The 21,122-nt window shown below is 44.9% G+C and overlaps 1 protein-coding gene across 2 annotated transcripts in view; it reads left to right on the top strand.

The window, feature by feature from the left end:
• Positions 1-1,175: 1,175 nt before the first annotated feature.
• The window catches only part of LOC121592416 (neurotactin), a 37,600-nt gene continuing 17,653 nt past the window's right edge, over positions 1,176-21,122 (top strand). Inside the window, exons 1-3 of one of the 2 annotated variants that reach the window (XM_041913838.1) lie at positions 1,176-1,278; positions 2,574-2,710; positions 18,213-18,452. The gene's annotated coding sequence lies outside the window, so the exon portion shown is untranslated. Of the gene's footprint in view, positions 1,279-1,649; positions 1,828-2,573; positions 2,711-18,212; positions 18,453-21,122 lie in introns of those variants that run through there. The other variant, XM_041913839.1, reaches the window with a different exon arrangement.

Genomic DNA, 21,122 nt, shown 5'->3' with positions numbered 1-21,122 from the left:
ATGTTTTGTACGGTACGATTTCCTTCGTCGTGGATAGTTAATATTAACGAAAAGAAAAAAAAACCGTCGATTTGATTTCCAGCGCAACGCGAACGCACATTGCTCCGCTGTGGCATAACATTGCCCACCGGTGTGGCATACCTTTCGCTCCTTTTGTACGATCTTTTCTTTCGCTCTGTCTCTCTTTCTCTAGGCTGGATTTGGGTAGTCAGGATCACAGCAACACATGGGAAAAAGGGAAACAGAAACACACATCCACCAAACGCATTGTGCGTCCGGTATGCATGCATGCCGGCTGGATATCAGTTATGGTATTTAGTTGGGGTAAAACGTGATATATGAATCGACCTAGTTGTCGATGAAAGGTTCTACCCGAATTACCTGCCCTGGGAGGGTAGAGGAGATCGAGGGAAATATTTTAATTGGAATCGAATTGATTCCTATTCACAGCGACTAGTTGAGCATAACACTACGAAACTAGTAGCCAAGCGGAGCAAGAGCAAGTAGAACTAAGCAGGGATGGACTAATTCGGTTCTAAATGAGATAGCTTTTAGTTTAAGAATTACTTAAAGCACGTGTTTTTTTGCCAGAAAAGTATGGCAGTTAATAATTTGTTTATTTCTAAATTTATTTATTTTTTCCAAATTCAAATATTGAATTAAAAAAAAAAACTACATTAAAAACATAATTTCCCATGTAAGGTAGGTCACTTTTCGACCCAACTGAACGGGTCTCGTGAAAAAAATAATGCTCTCTTCGTGCTGCATTCAAGCCCTGCAGCATAAGCCAGCATAACTTAGACCGGCAGCATAACCGTTGAAAAATGATCCCTCAAACTCTCTTTCTCTCTCGCTTCCAAAAGTTCAAACGATTCTCAACGGTTTTTTACTCGCCCCGAGCAGGACAGAAAATATATGAACTGCTATGCACAAAAGAGACAGCAACATCGGGAGAGCATAGCTGTTTGGCTTCTCGCTCTCTCATAGTAGTGTTTTCCTTTTCTTACTTCATACGCATAGCAAAGGTAGTTTTCTTTCTCTCTCTTTTTCTCTAACGCTCTACCAAACAATCTTCATCTCTCTCACTCTCGTGCACTCAATAGAGGAGCAGCCGGCACGGTGAGCATCTCGGCACGCTTGGCCAAGAGGAAGCATAGCCGCGGCGTCATGTTTTATGTTTTCCCTCCCGGTTTATTATGTTTGAACGCGCGAGCCAACGCGGTTGTGTATCGTCGGTGCTGCCAGTGCTGAGTGTGTTCCGGAGTGTGCTTCTGCTGAGTAAGTGTGTGTGTGTATGGGACGCGTTTCTGAAAACGGTCGATAGTTGCCGGGGCGAAGACGACGGAGGGCGAAAAGCGCGCGCGCGCACCTCTTCCCCTTTTGACGCTTTTCGTCGCAAAGCAAGAAGCTGAAGAGGAAGGATGTTTTTTTAGAAGGATGTTAGAGAAATGGGATGAAACGGTGTATGTGTGAGTGTGATTGTGGGGGGAGATGCGTGTCTGGTCCTGTGTGTGTGTGGTGGCTCTGGGTGTGTATGCGACGACGGGCGTGTAACTAAGGCAACCGCCAACACGCGCGCGCGTCAGTGAAGCCTTTTCGGTCGGAGGTTTCAAGCCTGTGCCCTGAAGCAGGAGCAGAGAGAAGAGAGAGAGAGAGAGAGTGACACAAAGAAAAACGGATCCCGTTTCTATGCTACCGTGCAGAAAGCCGCCCAGTGCTTTTCGTTGCTTTCGTCTTGGTCAGCGTTGACGTGGTTTTCTTTTTCTGTAACACCGCGCATAGGAAAGCGAAAAAGGATATTGTGAAGCAGCCGTGTGGAAGGAAAGTGTATGTGTGTGTGAGTGAAGGAAGGGAGAAATAGGAGATAAAAATAAAATACAGCAAAGGATATCACTACACGAAGACCATTACAAAATAGTTTCCAAAAAAACTGGAAGGATGTAGTGTGAAAAAGAAGAAATGGTGCTGCTGCTTGGCAACGAAAAACAACCCGAAAAGGAAAGGAAACAAACAAGCTAACCTCAAACACAGCCTAGATGTGTGTACGTGTGTGTATATGTGTGAGAGAGAGCGTCCGTTTGTGTGTATTGCTGATTCCTTTTTTTATTTAATCGGTTTTTCTTCCATCCCGTCTCAACTAATATAAAAGTATAAACAAGTGACGATTATTTGCCCGCGTTTCAGGCGCCGGCAGAACCAAATGCCATACATTTACATGGCATCCAGTGCAACGCACAGCTAAAAGGCGCCTACTTGGGGTGAAAATTCGCTCGAATGCTCGGAAAATTTATGTGATTCATCGTCACACGCCGTAACGCAGCGCGCGTACGCGTAACGCATACACACGCACACCGGCAAACGAAGACGGCCAAAACGATAGTTTACATGTGTGATTGTGTGTGTGCCAGTTGGTTGTTGAATGGAAGTTGGTTGAAATATTGATGCTTGTGTTGTGTTTTGCTAAATTTTCCCGGTGGACTAGTGCGGTTGACAACGAGAAAAAACAGCATAAATTAGGTTTAAGTTCGTTGAAAACTATTTTTTTTACAATTTTCTTTGCTTTCATTTTACAGCATAGTTCAAACAGAGACCGATAGTGAACAATCATAAAACTCGTTCTAAAGTGTTCAAAAATATACTCCCTTAAGTGCTCAATAGTAGCTGAAGAATAATTTCTACAATCGTATCACTTTAAACACCGGCCAAATTGGTAAGTAAACGCTAAAGTATAACCAAAAAACACACTAGCCATAATTCTTCTGCTTCTTTCCCCTCGTCCGGGGTTAGCATATTCAACAGATTTTCCTTTCCGGATTTTCCCGGCCGTTTTTTTGTCCATTCACTCGGCAATAAACCAAACCGAAGCGAACGCTCGGCTAGGGGAGGAAAAACAACCAAACCATTCTCTCCCTGGCGACGAACAGTGCTGCGACACCCGGCACGGCACCATCCTGGGACAGAGAAATTGCATTTATCGATCCAAAACGACCAACACAACCCACGGTGTACGTGTGTGTGTGTGAGAGTGTGTGCGTGCCGGTAAAACTAAACAACCCCGCGCGTCACATGCCGAATCCGCCACAGGGGGAGAAAAACGGTGCTAACAGATTTCTATATTTAATGATGCATCAATGCACTTTCGATGATTGCCCGTGTGTGTGTGCCAATATTTCACGCGAAATTGTTAGGCCCAAACACAAGGGGTAACCCGGGAACGGGGGAACATTTGCACTATGGCTAAAGTTCGTGCTAAGTAGGCCGCGCGGTGTTAATCGAAAATCGCTTTTGCTTCCCTTTCTTCGTTTTGAGCAAATTTTCAAGACAAAAGCGGGCTTGGAAAATGGAAAATTCTGTCTGTGGATTATCGCTTCGAAATGGGCAAATAGTTTTTCTCTCTGCCGCCCCCTACAGCACGCCCTGCGATGGGGAAACCCGACCCTTAGTGGCGGTCCTGCAATAAACATGGTAAAGTATGTAATCCTGTCGGCTGAAATGGGACAGTTTTATGTATCGAGGGGATCTCACATACACACGGTAAACTCGGAAGGACCGTAAATGGTGGTGAGATTTTGTTGATGTGGTTTTCGACGCTTCCTCCCCATCACTTTATGTCGCCTTTTGGTCCCCCAAAACTATTTTAGAAGCGAAAACTCCCTCGTTGCGGTGGGGCGGAAAAAGAACGGAATTTTAGTTGCATTTTTTATCATCAAAGTGGGCCGTCGGCTAGAGAAGACACACAGCATCAACCGCCTCACAGACACATACACACACTCACACAAATTGCTAGCCAGTCACTAATACAGTGACGTAGCATGCGCTGTGTATGTACAAGAAAAAAGGACATCTTTGAAGAAAGCTTTTCGCACGTCCTCCTGGAGGATGTTCTTATCACGCTTGTGTGTGAAAGAAAATCGTAAAATTGAAACACACACACACAAATATGCAGTCACAAAGCACATCAAAAGCATGCTCCTCCAAAACAACACCATATGCTGAAGCGCGCTCATTACCAATTTTTCTTTCCTTCTTTCTGCTTTGCTCCTTCAGCAGTGCGATCCCGAAAAGGGCAAAGAGGAGGTCCTTTACACCGAGATGGCGCAATACGCGCACAGGCCGGTGCCATTGCGTGTCTATCTGTCTGTATGTCTGTCTGTGTGTGAGAGACGGCGGTTTCTTTGCTGACAGCTGCCGTAGAGACGGCGGTGTGTGTCGCTTTTTGTGCCGCTGGGTCGCGGTGGTCGGCGTTCGAATGCAATATTCATGTGTTGCGGATATTATTTTGGTGCCGCTAAAGGATGCGTATATATGGGCGTCTTGTAGCCGCGTTCCACACACAAAAAAAAATGTGCTCACTGGGTTTGGGAATTGCCATTTTCCTCCTTTATGGAGAGACGAGAGCGACTATGGTTGGCAGTTAGTTTTGGATGGTTGGTTTATGCTATGTTCGGGAGGACGTGTTTTGCCTGATTAAAAGTTTTCTTCTAAATTTTTTTGTTGTTGTATTGTTTTTTTAAATATTTTTTAAACTTCTGGGAAGGATTGTACATATGATTTTCATTCTTCTCCAATACTACAAATTTTACCACCAATACTTTTAAAAATCACAAACAAAGGAATATTCATGGCAGGATATGTTCCTCAGGCATCCCACAGGAGATCGTCCTTGACATAGTCGCCATGTTGAGCGTCGTTATTAATTATGAACGTTTGGTAAAAAGAGCGGAACGATTTGACCTTCTCGCCCTCTTCGAACAAACACTACGTAATCTGTGACCGTGTTACAATAAAACTTTCGCTTACCCCTTTTTTTTAGAAAACCCCTCCCGATACGGATATCGTACGGGGGCTTTCGCTTTCCAAGACGTGGTTTTTACCTGGCCGCCTGAACCTTCAAGGATTCTAGGTTTATAAGACCTATCACACACCTCAAACGAATTGAAGGTAATGTTTCATGTTTCTGCTGCGCGATACTACCTGCCCTGGCGCGGTCGTACTCTGTTCCACAAGGCTCATCTTTTATTTAACACTATCCGGTAAGGAAGATATCGTCCCAAATGCACAGCCACAGGGACACTATGAGGCCAAAGCAATGGAAAAATAAACCCACTGGTACAGCCTGCACCGTTTCTCATGCGAATGTGAATAATTTAAGTGTGTAGTTTATATGGATTGGTTTATGGTGCTCTGTGTGTGGCTATATTATCATAAAGGACGATTCTGTGTGCTTTTTTCAAGTCCAAATTTATTGACATTTCAAAGGTTTTTTTTAAATCACGAATTTAAAAACAATTTTCCCTGTCACTTGCATGAGTCATCAACCACTTTTAAGCGCCACATCTGGGGCGATCATTACACTTTCAATTACTATTCCACAACAAACACCCCCCGTGTTTGTGGGTTTCTCTTAAAAGGGGTTTCATCATGGACATACTTCAGCAGAAAACCCATTCCCATATACCGTTGACATGCAGTTTTGAATTGCGCGAGTGCAACATTATTACATTCGAAAACATGCCCCGTCATGTCCGTGGTGTGGCTCTCTTATCTTCATTATATCTCATGCTTTACCGAATCATATTAACAGGGGACAGGGAAAGCGTCCTTGCGTTCCCACAACAGCGCTCGTGTATGATTGCGTCTCGCCGGTACAAGCGCTCAAACGATTGAGCGAGCTGTGCGCAAACAGTCACCATTTCCATTAAGGGGGGAACAGAAAGGAAGCCAATAAAAGCTTGACAACAACAACAAAAAAAGCGAAACAATTTTCCATTGTACGAAGCGATGTTTCGTTGCTGGTTGGAAAAGTTGTCTTTCCGCGTTCCACGTTCGTCGCTTGCGCTCGCAATCACCCTGGCGCTGGTGGTGTGGAAATTAATTGGAAAAAATGCTCCTAGGCAAGAATCGTTTGTACAGCTCCTATGTTTGTGTGTGTGGCTGTGTTCGTTCGACCAGGAAAAGGATGTCCCACAACAGCGCGATGCAATCGAATCGAATACGGACGATGTATGCACACACAGAGTAAAAAAAACGCAACTGCACCAAGGAAGCCTTTAAATCCTTCGTACGTTGTGTTATTCGTCAGCGTCGTCGTCGTCCTCACACTACGTACTACGGTCCGTCATTTTGTGAATGCGTTCGCTTGTTTTCTCCCTCCCCGGTTCAGTCCCATTTTCCGTGCATTGGCTACAGTGGGAAGTGCAACCCTCCCTACATCCTGTTCCGTTCGTGGTTCATTGGTCCTGTGATTCAACCCCGTCAACCCCTCCCGAACGGCAGCACGCAGTGGAAGCTCAAACGTTCGCAGCTCGGAACGTGAGTGTGCTCGAACGCGCGCTGCTCGTTTTCCACCACGGACACCCTTTTTTTTTGTTCAATATTGCTGTTGTTTGGTTGATCGAGCTTTCATTATTACCCAAACGGCGAACCCCTGTCCGAGAATGCTGGAAAAAAGGGGGAAAAAGGTTCGCCTGGCGTTTGCAAACTGGAAGGAACGCACGGAATCGAATTGCTTGCGTACGATTGTGTTGCGTACATGCACACACACACACTCAGGCGCCATAGTATAAAATTCGATTCCTATTCTGCCGAGGAGACAGAGGTTGGCGTGCAGCATACAAATGGCACTACAAACTAACGCTTTGTGAGTGGAAAGGAGTGTTTGTGACCGATGCTCTAGCTGCGAAGAGAGGGAGAGAGGAGGAAAAGGGTCCGAATTTCCGACCAATTCATTTACCGATAGACAATTTTTACTTTCATGCGATTTATTCCTTCAGAAGACTTTCACCAAGACTAGAAGAAAAACTCGGCTGGGTAAATATTCTTCCCTCAAGAGACAACCCAAAACATCCACCTTCAATCACGTACCACGCAGCTCGATTACACTAATTACTGGCCGTAATGCTGCTTAAATCGATAGAAGACTCGCATCCTATCCTCACCCCACGAAACACATGCCCCACCAGGTTCGTTGAACCTTTCTTCCTTCCCGTGCGATCCGTTCCTTCGATAGCAAGAGCTAATTTCTTCACCTTCACCAGCAACGGTATACGCGCGATCTCGTGTGCGCGGCATGTTGAAATCTCGCGCTCCTTCTTTCTCTCTGCACGAATCCATTTCTTACCCACAGCTTCGGTTGATTAGCTACCCTGCTGCTGCTGGTGGTAAGATTTGCTGGAACGGCACGTACAAACAGACGGACCTGTGCCCGAAATCAACCTTCTACTGCGGGCCAATGGCAACTCATTTTTCATCCGGAGCTAAATATTTAACGAGATATCTCTGTGGGCCTGCTGTCCGTTACCTACTCTTCCGAGGGTCTGTCTACCTGCAGAATCCCCACCAGGAAGAGGACACCTCTGAAAGAGAGAGAGAGAGAGAGAGGAACAAAGAAGCAAAAAGCGCTGAGATTGTTCTACATTTTGGCGTCCCAGCCCATCCTGCGCGTGTGGTTACAATGTAGCGAAACGGACAAATTACGCAATGATGGATTGGAGGGAAGAACGCCACAGAACGGCACACAAAGCCCCCCCAAAAAAGCTGTTGAAATTCAATTTAACAGCCAGCTTCGTTTCGTTTCGTTTGATGCACGATCGAGCGAGTGTGCGAGCGCGTGAACCAACATTAAAGGGCCATCATCGTGCATGAGCGTCAGGTCTATAGCATTGGAGAAGAAACACGTTCCTCATGGGTTTATGAGTGTGTCACATTTGTTAAAATTTCAAACAAAATAGACGAAAAAACAACCTGCTATGACGTGTCGTAACCGTTCGGAGACACATTTGATCTTTGCTCGCGTAAAACGGTGCTTAATTTGTCGCTTTCTCCAATTCTACGGTTCTCTGGTCACCCATTAAAAGAACCTTTTCTTCTAATCGATCGATAATGGTGTGTTGCTTTTAAAACACTTGACCCGAATGTCTCAAAGTATGTCCGCCGTTGTTTTGGTTCTAGCGAGACATTCCCAAGAACTGCCATTAGTGTAAAATCTGGATGTCTTCCAGGAACTTGGGAGACTTACCAATTATTATGTTGCTCCTCCGAAATTGGAAGAGATCTATACGAGCTCAACGGGCGCCGACTTTGAATGGGGCCCTCGGGGTGGTCGATAACGATCATTAAACTCAATAATCGTAAAAACGTTGTCCACACGAGGACCAAACCTAGCTTGGAGATGATTCTTTTCTTTCGTCGTAAACTCACCCTTCTTTTGAATTGAAATCGATAAACTGTCATCGGGCGAGCGTCATAATCTCGTAAAATTAATCATTTCCAGCTTGGCATCTGTCCAACGGCTTTCCATGCCCAGAAGCTCCCGGGCTTGCTCCGATGCTCCAGTTTGGGCCGGAAAACTCTGACCAACTGCTGGTGCCCAGTGCATCGTTACAATAATTGGACCGAGTTAACGGACTTCACTTTTTGGGTGGGTTGCATTCTCGAGTGCCTGTGGTGAACTCGATCTTTTTACCCCTGTGTTGCACTTGATTGGTTCGATCGATTCTGAGAAGATAGAAGATTTGTTGTACTGCTGCTGTTGCTGCTGCTGTTGCTGAGGGCGTTGAAGACTTGCCGAGAGCATCAGCAGCATTAACGGGTCAGCGGGTATAATCCACACCCGTTGCGAGCCGTCCGTCAGCTGGTGGGGAGTAGATCGATTCTTCCGATACGCATCTCCTATACCTACGTCGGTTCTCCAACACCAACACACACACACACGATCATCGTTGGGTGTTAGATTTGTGTAGTGGCATCGGCATCTCCGAATGGAATTGAACACAGCGAACATTATTTTCAACCAGTTAGGGGTCAGGCTGCAGGTTGATTAGATTGGAAGCGATACATACGTGTGTGTGTGTGTGTGTTTGTATGTGTGTATGTTTATTCAATTCAACTGATTGCCCCGCACGATCGTCGCTGGTTGCTTCGTCTTTTCCCGCTTGATCGAACATTATCGATCGACAACACAATAAGGGCTTTCAGATCGTGTCCTCTTTTGCAGAGTGGCATCCACCCATCGCCCTCTACTCTAAACAAACTCACCAGAACGATGATATAGAGGAAGAGATCTGCGCGGCAGGAAACGAAGACCTCAAAGTGTCGAACCTATCAAGCGTTGGTGGGATAAGGGTTCTTGTTGTGATGCCGCAAACTGAACATTTACGAGAACATTTGTGTTAGATAGCGAATAGCGCAGGCTTTTGTTTATGGTAAAAATGTCGAACAAAGGAGGCACAGCGTCTAAAACAATAATGTTGAGGTACTGCTCAGCTTTGATTTTGTTTGTGCAAGATCTAGACGAGCTCGTTTACATTCCATATTGGAAAGAGTTTGACATTACTGTCTTGTTCGCTTTCCAACGTCCAATGTTCTTCTATAAAAACCTTAAATCGTGCCTAGAATACAACCGGCACACAGACCAGCATTAGATCCCATTTTGTGTAGAATTTCGTATCACAAACGGTATCGTCGTCGGTCGTCGTCATTGTCGGCGTGCTCTTTCAGTTCGGAGTTAAATGGAGTGCACGGTCTATGCCCTAGACCTCTCGGATTCATCGAACCGTACCGGTGCTACTACGACGCCACACCGGAATAGAAGAATGCCCCGCAAAGGGAAAACGAACGGGACGAGACACGTGCAGCACCCACCATAAGCATTGTAGGTGGAGCGGAATAAAACAGAAAACATGTAATCGCACGTCCCCAGATGCGGGATGTGCACCCAACCCGCAACCCAGAGTCAGGGGACTCCGCAGGTTGATGATCATGATCATCTAAGTTTGCGTCCGTGTTCCAAATCGGAACGTAAGCTGCACTGTACACTCGACGACCATTCCAGAGCAGATCGTAAACTTCACCGTACTACTCCATACTGTACCGCGATCGCGCAAAGGGACGTGGGACTCTGGGATGTGCGGATCGCGCACCCCGGGATCGATTGTTCCGTCTTCATTCGAGTGGCACTAAAGGCTCCGGTATGTTTGCCAGCAATGGGGGGGACCGTACACTCTCTGTACCAGTGTGCGTCGAGCTCGGCGATATTTCCACCGTTCCGTGCCGCTTACCACGATAATTACGTAACGAGCAAATATTGCCCTTTTTTGGGGAGGGCGGAGGTTTGGAAAGAACGCGCACCACCAAATCGGTCATTACATTGTGTGTGTGCTTGTGCGGGAAGAGGGGAGAGGGCAACATAGGAAGAGGTCATTTTGTCTAGTTTTCCAGTGTGATAGAGAGAAGTTCTAGGTGCACGAGTACGTTCACCGCAATTATCCATTGTACAGAGGGTAGCTTCTATTGCGCCACCAGCGGGGTACAACATCCTCCCCCGAGAGGGCATGTTATGTCACGTCTTCCTCGCTTTTTTTTGGGAGAATTACAAGGGAAATTGGGTAAAAAATGCCAGGAGGACCACACCGAACAAGCGCATTGTGTTTGTGAGTAAACAGTGTGCAATTTGGTCCACATTTTGGTGCCGGTGGGATACGTACAGAAGTCAGCAGTACATGGTACATTGATTTCCTTTTCCATGTGTTGCCTAGAGCACCGAATCAAACACCGAACAGCGCACTATTGTGTGAGGTTAGCAAAACAGGAACCAGCTAAACAAGGAAACGAAAACATTAAAGTAGAGCAACAAAACATGTGGAGCTCGTAGAGATGTCACTGTTTGGAGTTTAAACGAGTTTCTGGGGGTCGTCAGGATTGTTAGCATCGTGCCTATCGTTTGATGGAGACCATAAAACACAAGAACGTTCTCGTTTGTTTCGCAACATACCACCCAAAACACGATAGTGTGGTGAAATCCTCTTGCCATTTGGCATCTCATTTCTAGTTTTCTTGCATTCTTAAATCTTGAAGATCTTCGGAGGATCGTAAAGATCGATAAGCAACGTACCAGCTGGCTGCATCCCAGCTGGTGCAATGCTTTTACTCTTGTGGTTTGCTGATGGTACCGGTTTCAATGTTTTGGTACCGCCACTACTCCGGCGTGAAGAACATTTTAAACTAATTACCCATTGCCGGCAGTAGAAGTAACTGCAACGGCGGCATCTAGCGGGAAATCAGTTGATTGATGGTGTGGCAGCGTGTGATGGAGTGTGTTGTCCATCATTACGTGATCACCTTGGGGCAGGGAGAGTTCGGATTGGAGATCATCCCCAAACGAAGCCTACGTTGATGTTCGTTTTCAATTCTTTGTGCCTTCTCTCCATCCTGGTTTAATTCTTTACCGATCTTGTTTTGTTCATTCGTGTGGTTCTACGCCTGTGGCACGAATAATTTCGCACTTTACCGGTTGTGTGTGTGTGCGGTGGGATGATGGATTTGGGGTACGCGTGTGTGTTGAAACTACTTTCCGGTTTTATTTCATCACGCCCCAACCCGGCCACACTCGGTTTGGGTAAGTTCTGACGGCGCTCTTTTTTCATATCTAAACCCCCAAACGTGAGCTTCCGTAATGGCGCAATTTTCAACATATGGTATCGCCACTCCGCTTGCAGACTGGGTGGGATGGTTTTAAATCATGAAAGAAAAACATCTACATCTTCTTTTTGATTGGAGAAGAAGAGAGGTTTTTTTACGAGTACACGCAACGCCCTGAAAAGCTACAGGAAGTAACCGTTTGGTCAGAACGTTCGATGTGCGTTGAAATCTTAATGTTGGATAGAGAAAGATTATTCGTTTTTGGCGTGCTGAATATCTGGAACGTTCTTCTTATATGCTAGTCTGTAACGGAATTATCGTTGTTGGGTTTTTGTGGCTCATTTCTACCGTCTGGAGGTTATAGATCATTAAACAACTTACTACTAAAGCCTAATTTATTATGTGTTAATAATATGGACTTGGGAATTCGGTTCAGAATAGATTCACTGCTCATGTGCTACACGCCAAAGCCTTGGAATTTGGAAGTTTCTAGACTGCGGCAGAGAGATACCACCGATAAGACTTGACAAATGTCACGCACGTCACCGCGGCAGACTTTGCCGGTCCCACCGTAATGAAGCAAGAGTGCTAAACGGCTACCTGTCACCGACTGGTTAACCCGCTCACCAACAGGCTCCAAACCGCCAAATCCATGGGGGACACCGCGTGAACTTGTTTCAAAGTTTAACGATACGTCACCCACTGGCCTTAACGAGAGAACGATCCCTTTAAAAACGTCCCGTTCGCAATCGTTCGCGAAAACGAAGGCATCGCGGGCGTGTCTGCCGAAATGGCTCTGGACGATTGCTTCTGGAATTTTCGCACCATCTACGGCACTCTGGATATACGACGTGGCAGGACAGACGATTTCACCAGCTTCTTCGCTAGAGAAAACGGAGCAGCGAGCCTTCGAGACGGCGTTGTTCTTTCTTGTTTTTTTTTTGGGCTTTCTTTCTCGTCTTCAGTTCAGCTCTTGTTTATGCCTACGTCTCCTGTCGTAAACATTGTCAAAACCGAACGGAGCCGCGTAGGCTTGTGTCTCCCTGCTGCCCAACGCTTCACCCTTCAGGTTGTACTGTTGTACCGAACCCCTAGCCACAACATATGCCAAAAGCCGTCAGCATGTTTCCTCCTTCAACGGGCGCACGCTATCTTAATGTTGCTTAACATTTAAAAAAAACTCTAGACTCTGCTACTTTGTGGGCTCCTCTTTTTGTTGCTGCTGCTATACTTTGGAATGGAATAAAAAGGAATCGGAAAGCCTACTTCCTTGGCAAGCCCCTCGAGTTGTAAAATCTGTGAAGTGTGGTGGATGTACGCTGAACGTGTTTGTTGGGGAGTTGGGATCGGGTCGGCGCTGCTTCTTGCCTTCATTCATATAAGGAAGGAATTAAATTAAAGATTGTACGATTGATGTGAAGAGTAGCAGCAGCAGCATCATCGGGCAGAATAAACCTTTCCAAACAAAACAAGATTTGTTTTGACCAATTTATGCGTCGCTCTGTGTGGTTTGGAAGGCGAATGTGAGGGGGGTGAAAATTGATGGAGTTCGATCGCAGCATACGGTTGGTGGACGATTGCCCTGAAGCTACGCAAACCCCAAAGACTTCTTCGGATGGTTTCCAAATGGCATGTGAAAAACTGTGTGAAATCAAACCGTTTGGTGACAAATGAACTAAAATGTAAGGAACGATTTCTTTCTTTATGTGTGCTTTTCATCTAAGGTTTCTTTTCATTTAACGCTTGAAGAGCTCAAATCAGAGGAGTATAAAGTGTCTACTCACTGTCTACATTAGGATTTAGGGGGGTTTCGCTCGTAAACAATCTTCGGTCGGTGGGAACAGCATCTTCTTCCCGTGCGTGTCATCGGTTGAGTAAATCGGATTTTGATTTTCCGTTTTGTTGCTCCCCAGCCAGACATACAGACTCCACACAACGAGGTCATAGGGAAATGGCATGTGTTTGACCCGCTTTGCGCCATGCCGCAGACACATGGAGAGCAGATCTTGCCCGGTCGATGACAGTGCACTTCATTTCGGACTTTGTTTTCGTTTTTTGGAGTTGCCCAAGAGCAATGGCCCGAATGTTTGAAGTGACGAAAATCCTTCCAGATCTCCCTCAGTCCCAGATTGGCCAACGGAGGTTCCCAAAAAAAGGGCCTTACAGATGTATTAAAGCAAAACGGTCCGCAATCAGTGTTTATTGTTGCAGGCGTGAGCTTCCGTAGAATGTGGAATAATACGTAGTTTTGGGGGGTTGTCCCGATCGTTCGAATCCTTTCCCTGGGACGCCCTGATGTGTAAGCGAAAAGGTGTGAAATTAAAGCAAACTCCGTTTCCCATCGTGCCCAACTGCATTTGCTTCAGCTCAGCATCTTCTCTTCCTCACACGGGACTGGAGTTTACGCGATCGCGCTGCACCGCCGCATCATAACATATGCTAACGAGTGTTAACAACACGCAACATAACTCGTGGGCCCGCACTGTATGGTGTATGGTGCTTTCCATGGCATGGTTTGCTCCGTGAGTGGACGGAGGATGAAGGATGTTTTCATAAATGCTGTGCCTCTTCGGGGTACATCATCGGAAAAGTCTCGCCACAGTCGAACGGGAGGGTCTCAATGTTTATGTTCGTTTTTTGTTTCTCTCTCTCCACATTTTCTGACACGGAATCTCGTGCAGTGGAGGATTGTTTTGGAGTTGGTGTTGGTTCATTGAAGAGTGTTTTTTCGTTGTCTTCCATTCCGGTTTATCATGGCTAGTTGTTTTGGAGCGCAAGAAACTAAACTGTTTATCATTCTATGTAGAGCAAACGATTGTCTGTTGTGTTTTTTGGTCTCATTTGCCTTCAATGCTTCAATTAAATTCGTTCATCTTAGGGCTAGAATTTAACATTTAACAAAACATACATTAATCTACTGGAAGGTTTAAAATATTGCTTTTTATGTGTGCATTTGATGTTTTGATTTTAGAGTATTTTTAGAATTAAATACATTTTTAACGTTTTTTAATTGCCATGTAACTCCTTATAGTATCTCAAAACCTAAAAAAATATTTATTTAACAAAGCAAAACATGTTGCAAAATTGCATTAATTCAGGCTGAATATATGGGCTTAAAAATATACTTTTTGGATAAATTGATTTTTTACATATATTTTGCGAAACTGATAGACCTTTCACCCAGTAATTTAATCGTTTAATACAATAATTTATGTTATAAAAGTGCTAAAATTAATAGTTCATCCATAACAGATCATTTTAAATAATTAAATCACCTCACGGTGATGTAAACGATGGCTTTTAATTACTTTCCCCTGCTGAATACGACCTATCGTGATACGTGTAAATTAGAATCAATTTAATCAAGGCACATTTTTACTTCTGCCCTCATTTGCATAGTCACTTGGCTTCACTTTAATTTCAATAATTTTTATACATCCTAAAAATAGCACACTCATCGCAACAAATGCACTTCCGTGCACGTGCACACAACGATAACAATCCAATCAATTTGCCATCAACAATTTCCCATCCATTTCGTCCTCTTTTTCTCTCGCTCTCCTCGTTGCCCTTTCTGCTGGCTCATTTTATAATCCTGTACACGCTTCCCCCCCAGTGACTTATCGATGCAAAAAAAAATAAAGCTTCTTTTGATGCTCCCCAACCGTGTAAGAAAAAAAAGGTACCTTTTGCCCATTCTACCATCATTGCCTGCCGCACCGGATGTGTGTCCCGCACAGAACCGGCTCCTGCAGCTGTGGGAGCAGCACTGGGGGGAAAACTGCATTTCACTATCGTGTGCAACCGATCGGTGGGATTTCCGGTGGCATAGCACCGGAGCACCCATGGAACCCAACCCATCGCTTGTGCTTATTTTATCGCCATTTTATGCAACGGTCACGCTCCTCACAAACAAACACACACACACACACACACACACACACACACACACACACACACACACACACTCGAGGCGTAGAAACTCATTACAATGTCGCCCAGCTCGGCGTGTGGTGGTTCACCGGTAATGGCGTGTTGACCATAATTACAAGCACACAGCCACCAAGCAATCGTATGTACGCTTGGGTCGTCGCTTGCAAGCGAACTGCATCGGTGCGCAGCAGAACGCAAAAAAGGCCCTCCCCATTCCCCTTTTGTGTAATGTCCGTGAAAAGCGGCCCCGATCGATAGAGAGGAGGAAGCAGCATGCGCACCCGTTTTGTTGCTGCTCGCCTCCTAACCCCGACTAGGGAGAGACTCCAGGGAGGCTCTTTACATTGAACTTGGCCCTCGTTTTTGGTGTTTGTGTTTATTTTGCGATATGGTTGTGAACCGACTGCGCCCAGACAGTGAAGGCTTCAAATTTCGCATTAAACTGTGTTCCAGGTGTGGTGTGCCAATAAGCGGGAGCTGAAGCTGGAAGGGGCTTTTCATTTCGTGTCAACCATCGGTTAGTTGTTTACTAACTTACCATTCGGACGCCTAGACAGCGCGGCAAGAAAGTGACATTGGCACGCTATCGTGCTTACTTGCAAACATTCATTCTTTTTGTATGCAGGAAAAGGGTGCTGTGTGGTCGTAGAGGAGTGGGTGTGATGTATTTGCTCTTCTTTGTTTCCTTTTGGGAAGGAGGTCGGTTTGGTTTGTTGTTGTAAGGCTTCGATTTACGGCACAGAATTTCCATTTGTCCCGGGAGTCTTCACTCGCCCGGAAGTTATCGCGCCACGGAAGCCTTAAGAAGCGTCCATAAACAACCGAACCGGTGTGCAACTACTTGCCACTGCCCAACTTGCCACTTGCAACGCTACTGCAACGAAAAAAGGGGAACAAATAAATCTCTACCCCAGCTCCCGGCTTCACGGGGTTTTCCACGATGCGCACACGATAAAACTGTGGCTGTGGAAAGTGGCGGGTGGAAACTGAGGGTGTTTCTCAGCCCCATTTGCCGCTATTGTAACCTTTTCCGATGCACCAAACTTTGCGTCGGGAGTATGTGTGTAAGACGGTGATTGGAAAAAGGCGGAAAACTTGTAAGTGCATTTTGCATCGGTCGAAGCAGAAGCGAGGAAAGATTATCCGCCGTTGGTGGGTGTGCAGCATCGTCATACGCTGCACATTCACACCCATCGTTTCTTTGTACTGAGGAGTGAAGGTTTAGCCGTGTGGATAAACATTACTTAATTGTTGGCTGTAGAACAATGGGATAAACATGCAGCTACTGCTCAGGGTGTGTAGGAGACTAGGGCAGATTAGATAGGAGGATTGCTGCCTTTGTTTGCGGGGTTTGGTGCTTCTTGCACACACACCTTTTTGCCATTTCTGGTTGCAGATGGTTATCGTCTTTGTTGTGCAGCAGGAAAAAGTAACTGGAAATGGTACACACACACACACACAGACATTCACCATAAGAGCGAATAAAGGGAAATCAGGGCAGATAGTTTGTTGATGATTTGTTACCATTTTGCCCTTTGAAAAAGCGATAACAGTTATAGTTTTATATTTTTTTAAATTTAATAGATATCAAAAGCCAATTTTCCGTTGGGGTTGAGTTAGTTCACTAACCTTTCGACGGGCACATATCGTCGTTACCATCACCAGTAAGAAACAGTTTACTCTTTGTCTCTTTCTCCCCCTGTTTGCTGCTGCTCCACGCCCCACATGAAGGGCTCTCGAGCAAGTAAAGTTCTAGTCTACCCTTCTGTTTACTCCCCGCTTTTTCAAATTACCGGATATAAGGTCGGCTTTACCGAAAGTCTCACTGTGCCGTGTATGTGTGTTGTTTTACTTCTCCCTACAGTCCTTGCTGTAGCCCTTTGTTATTGCGTGATGATGTGCAATTTTGCTGTCCGAAAGCGAAACGGACCGAACTTTTCTTTCCTCCTCCTCCTTCCCTTTTGGTCGTGCAATATAGTTTCCGGCTCGACTCCAATCTTCAATCGTTGTTCCAGTTGGTCGTGGTGGTGGTGCTAAATGCTAAATGGTTTGCCATTTCTCTAGCTTCGTTTGCTGCATGTGGGGGGGGGGGGAACACTTTTTTTACCAAACAAATTAGTCTGCATATCGTTTTGTTTTGATTGCTTTGCAGCTCATCAGACAGTTGTTTGGCTTTGTTTTGTGTCTGTTTTTCAACCGAAATTGTTTCTGAGCATGCAATCAAACATTGCTAGTATGTTTGAGCACTGAAAGCGAATGTCTAATTCAAAAAGGATGTCTTTTTCGATTAGATATGTGTATGGTAAAGCTATATGAAAACTCGGTTTAAAATTTGTAAAATAAAATTTCATTTCATTCTGTTTATACCTGTTAAGCGTAGAAACGAGAGAAATCGATTGTAGAACACGCTTTTTCAGTTTTCTTTTTTTTTAATATGCCTGTAGTATATTTACCAAATGTTTTAGGGATAAACGATATGTCCCTATGAGCTGGAGTTCCAATCTCCTGTCAATTATACCGCAAGCTCTGCTTTAATTGACCGTTTTATACTCTCGAAGGGCTAAACATTGTTTCTAAAATCAGCATTTAATTATGGCTTCAACATTCACATCAACTGTCCAGTAAAATTGCGCTATTTTAAATTAATTGTAACCTGCCCTCCAAAACAACAGGCTCTATTTCTGTCACAGATTAAGCATATGCTACCGGCACACTCATTAAATTCCCATAAAGCACCACGTCGCGACCAGATCACTTTGCGTGTGATGTTTGAAATTTGCATTAAAATCCGATTCTCGTTTCCATTCCACGCGCTAATTAAATAATATTTTTCTCTATTCTCCCCTCCCCCATTTACGCAGCTCTCGAGAAACGGCTACGGTCTCACCTTTGATGAGTCTTCTTCGGTCGATGCCGGACGGTTAGTGCAGCCTTTTTCTAAGCATCCCAGCTCAGCGAAACCGGTAAAAGCGAGCGGTTCGGAATCGGTCTGGTTTTTGTGTTTTGTTTTTATCGTCCCCGGAATCGGAACCGAACTGTGAATCCGGCAGAGCTCTAGCGAAACGAGATATATATATACATCCCCGTAACGGACACAACAGGTAAGAGTCTATGTTTTTTTTCCGGCGGTCAGTTGCTTTTATGTAATTTTTAAAACGCGAGGGAACAAAACACAATTATTGCGCCGCTTCACGCAGCGCGCGGGCAGCGCAAACCAACCGGCAAACGGGCCGATGCGTGTACGCAAGCACAATGTCCACGTGTGGAATTTTGAACTCAGCGTGTTCGACGTCACGTGAGCGCTCGGTATGCCGGTTACAAGATCAAAACATCGCGTTTGGACATAAAATGGTTCTAAAATCTGGACGGCGGTTTGTTGTGATCCTGCAGTGTGTACGCGAGGTCATCGTTGTTCTTCGAATGCAGGAATAGGGCTTTTCTCGTGAAAAATTATGAAACACAACCATGTCATTATGAACGGTTGAAGTTCAATTGTACAAACTGACTCTCGGAGCCTGCTCTTTCTCTGATTTCCCTATCCTGCCCTTTCCTTTAGCTTTATCTTCTTTGATGATGGAAGAACCACGGCTATGATTATAGCTTTCCTCACACACTGGAGTGCTCCTTTTGTACCCAAACCCTCCCCAAATATCAATTATATACACGACAATTTAAAGCATAGAGAGCGAGATAGAGGGAGAGAGAGAGAGGGCTGTAAAGCGTTCGGGGGAAATGGGAACAGTATGTAGCAAGCCGACCGAGAACTCGAACACGTGTAGTACCACCAGCACTGGACCGGTTAAAATCTCCGACTCGCGTAAGTGGTCGATGGTCGAGTGGTTTGGAGAATAATTACTCGTTCGTGCGTAGTGTTTATGCCCCGAGCATAATTGTGTTGTTCCTTTCGGTTAAAATAGAACCAAAAAATGGAGGGAGGCAGTGTAGTAAAAGTAAATCAGCTTCGATTTTTATCTTGAAACGATGCCAATGAAGTGTAGAACACGCCAACTGTGGCCTATTCTACCCAGCAATTTGGGTCCCATGCTTGTACTCGGTGTGTCCTTGATGGGCGCAATCGATAAAGAATGGTGTGAGAAAGTGTGAATGGAGCTCTTTTCTCGCCATTATATTCGTATGTTAATTGTGTCCGCCCTGTTTGGGGAAGGTTGCAGAAAGCGACAAAGAGATTGGGAAAAGATTAAACGCTCAAGTTTCCCTTTTTTTATCCAGATGTTCAAAAAACCCACAAAAATAAAGCACCATTTTTAGGTGTCATAAATCTGTATGTAAACCATCACATACGCATACACGCGCACACGACTACACGCTCACATAATGTGAACAAACCCCGAACAACGATTAAAAAGCATAATTATAATGATTTACTTCGACTAGCGTTTGTTTGTCTCTCGGTTGCTTCCCGCACAAACGCATGCACACACGCACTACCGGGAAGGAAGCAGTATGTTGGAAGCATGAAAAATCAACCCCCTCCCGTGGAACGTGGAGAAACCCCACGAAGAAGGAAATTATAACTGTGTAGAACAAAACCTTCATTTAATAACGTCATCGTTTTCCTTTTGCGGGAATGGTGAGCTGCCGGTTTTGCTGAACGGAATTTTCACGCTTGCGGTTGAGTATTTGAAGTTTTATTCCAAACGTACGGTAAGATGAGGGGGGCAGGGGGGGGGGGAATGGAAGCAACGGTTCCATTTAAAAAGCAAAAAGATCGCCCGTTGATTGGTGGGGCGAGAGATTTAAACCGATTTGTTGTGTGCCTGCAAAGGGACAGCAAAGGAAGAAGTCGATCCAATTCCAAGGTTCGGACGGTTCCCCGGACACTTTTAAATGGAAACATATGTTCTCTTATGTGCGGCGATGTTATGTTGCCGTGGGACACGCGGGGTCATAATATGCCGATCGGCAGTGGCGCAGTTGTGTTTACTGACTCATGTAATGTTTGGCAGCAATAAAAATTTCGATCCAAAGTGGTAAGGGGAAAGTAGGACCTTAAATGAAGAGTTATGAGCTTTGTGATTTGAGGCTGTGCATCGTAGACCACGTCGGGATTTATTTACTCGATTAGCTCATTTATTCTAGCTCTTTGTATTGATTAAGTGTATAAAGAAATAATCAATTGTTATTTAATTTATGATTGAAATTGATTTAATAAAATATTTATTAAGAATTTTGTTTGGAAAATAAAACGTTCTTTAACATGGTTTGATGTGGAATGACCAAATTGCTCAAAAGATTTAACGCTGTGTTGTTGCAAGAAAGGATGCGTACCTAAACCTCACTTGGACTCAAGTTTTCTGGAGCTAATGATTTAATTTCTTCTTAAATGTTATGCCTATTTTCAGTAAGATATATGATCAATTCTAGATCAAATTTCATCTTAAATGTTGAATTTGGACCGTAAATGTCACTCTACTTTAAACTGTCTTTCCGCGATCCATCAAATAAAAGTCATCACTATTCTCTTCTCATCACAATTTGTGCCGACTTTTTCACAACTCCGCCGTAAAAGGCGCAAACCTCAAATAAAGAACTCTTATGGCTCTCCAATGCTTTGATGAAATGTCTGCACGTCTCCATTAATGCTTGCTGGCGTATTTGTAGCCTACCCTTGTGCCATAGCCCCCTAACCTACCCCGATTGCCCCGATTGTCGTCATAATGGACAGGAGGCCTCCTTTGTTGTCGATCACACTCGAGTCACGGGAATGCAAATCCCTTTTCCTCTGGCTACGGATCCCATGGACGAGCAGT

The sequence above is a fragment of the Anopheles merus genome, chromosome 2L (genome assembly GCF_017562075.2).
Source record: "Anopheles merus strain MAF chromosome 2L, AmerM5.1, whole genome shotgun sequence".
Taxonomy (NCBI): Eukaryota; Metazoa; Arthropoda; class Insecta; order Diptera; family Culicidae; genus Anopheles; species Anopheles merus.
The sequence above is the reverse complement of the archived record's forward strand: the minus strand, read 5'-3'. Positions and strand labels throughout refer to the sequence as shown.